This window comes from Myotis lucifugus, unplaced genomic scaffold (assembly GCF_000147115.1).
Source record: "Myotis lucifugus unplaced genomic scaffold, Myoluc2.0 scaffold_10, whole genome shotgun sequence".
NCBI classification, from domain to species: domain Eukaryota; kingdom Metazoa; phylum Chordata; class Mammalia; order Chiroptera; family Vespertilionidae; genus Myotis; species Myotis lucifugus.
This window is the reverse complement of record NW_005871058.1, coordinates 8,913,437-8,915,794: the sequence shown is the minus strand read 5'-3', so window position 1 is coordinate 8,915,794 and position 2,358 is coordinate 8,913,437.

Sequence of the window (2,358 nt, the reverse complement as noted above, 5' to 3'; positions counted from 1 at the left end):
CTTTAAGTTTAAGGATGACTTTAACAAAATAAAGGATGGCTTTTAATTCTGACAGCTCTGGACAATGGGGTAGAAATTAAGAGCTGGGTCCTTAGAGTCATTTGGATTTGTTCATTTAAGTCCTGACTTTGCTACTTATTAATCATGTGAACTTAGACATAGTCAATATCTGTTAGTCATAGTTTTCTCATCTGTAAAATAGGCATAGTAACAGTGCCTTATGGGACTTCTAGAAGATTTAAATGTGATAACACATGCAGAGTGCTAAGCTCAATGCATGGCACATTGTAAATATAATGTAATTTTATATATGTAATAGTGGCCCGGTGCACGGATTCATGTACATTGATTAGAAGAAATATTTCAATATTGCTATTTGCTATTTGCCCTTCCTCTATAATAGAAGTGTCAACCAAATTCACGATCGACAATGACAGATTGAAACACATGCATGTGATTGGCACCAGCGAGAGCTTCACATGTTTCAGGCATGCACGAGTCAACTTAGCCTTTTATAGATATAGAATAAACTTGCTTAATTAGACCTGCTTTCTGATTTAGCTAAACTTTTTCCAGCCCAGGGAAGTACCCCAACTTTTCTTTCAGGTAATTGTCAGCAACACAGCAGTAAATATCAACACAAAGCAGATTATTATTGTAGATCACTCAGGGAGAACAAAGGGTAAAATATTTAACTGCATCAGTGTTTGACTATATTCTGTGCAGTGAGAAAACCTGAAGTCTTTTCAAGGTCCACCATTTCTTACTTCTTTTCAGTTGGGTCAAGTTTCTAAACTTTCTAAATCTCCATTTTCTGGCTAATGAAAAGAAAATAGGATTCTACCGAGTCTCCTATCTACCTACTCCAGGACTTCTGTGAGGAACAAATGAGATGAGGCATGGGAAAACGCTTCACAAACCTTTGGTTAAAGTGTAAAATATTTGCACCTGGCTATAAAGCAAGTTGTGTTCCTGGGCTGAAGAAACTCCAAGGAGGCTAGTTGCTAGGGAGAGGAAGCCAGGTGTTGCTTTGTGACATCATTACCGGGCACCCACAGCCGGGCTGTGGACCACATTTTGTGCCATGGCAACGTTGGCTGCGATTTGGTGGGGTGTTGCTCTGGGGTGGTGGCGGGGCCTGCTGTTTCTCTGTAAATGGCCAGTGTACGTCCTGGCAGCTCCCGTGTTGAGCGTCTGTCCTCTGGTGGTCATTGTGCGTCAAAGTGACCGGTTGGACTGGCAGAGGGACACTTAGCATATTAGCCTTTTATATATATAGATAATTTAATAGAATACAGTATCATATATTTAGCCAGAGGACAAAAGACTAATGTCTAAATGTGAAATGTAGTCATCAAGCTGTAATCTATGGTATGCAGTCTTTTTCTGAGCAATTGAAATAATTCATGGATGTTTTTGCTTTCATATTATTATATGGTAGAAAGTAGAGTAGGTTTAGAAAAGCTTGATAGTCTAGAGGATGAAATATATAAGAATCTGCAGAGAAATATGACTCTAAGAGGAAAAGTGGAGGGTAGATTCCCTGGTGTGGCATTTTCTATCTTTGGGTGGGGATTACTCCTTAAGGGGCAGAAAATAAGAACGTTGTACACTCTGTGACCAAGATAAGATATGTTACAGGTTTTTCAAGCGAACTGAACAGTCATATTTTGTATACTGTACAATTTAAAAAGCAACCCTTATTGGGTAGGCAAGGTGAGTATCAAGGTCCTCTCTTTGGTGACTGATTCCACAGAAAAAACTTATAATGCTAGACTTTCCTATGTTTAGTTCAGAGTTTTCTCAGTTACATGCTCATTTACTTCTTTATATACACTCACTTATCCAACAAGCATTTACTGAACTCCAGGATGATATCAGGGTAACACATTAACTCCCCCCTCATCCCCAGAACCCTTTACAAACGATCTCAGGGGAAAGAGAAGCCCATCAAAGATATTCCTGAGCAAAACGGACATGCATATGGAATCTGCAAATGGAATACAACGGAATGAGGAAAGGTCAGAATTGGGGCGGCATTGACAGTCCCGTGCACCGTGTGCCCCGATGGAGAGCAGCGGGGCGTCACTAGGGTGGATGGCGAGCTGCACGGAGCGAGGTGTCCTGGCGGCGGCTGGCGGGGAGTGAGGGTCTGCGCTCGGCCCGGGCTGTGAGCGCGGCCGCGTCCCGGGAGCCGGGGCTGTGAGCCGCGGCCGCGTCCCCCGGAGCAGCCCGGCCCGCGGCCTGGAGCCGCCCGCTCCTCCTTAACCCGCGCGGGAGGCGCCGCGCGGCCGGCGGGCGGGGGCGGGGGAGGGGCCAGGGAACGCCGCGCGGAGGCCGGGGAGGACCGGGCCTGCA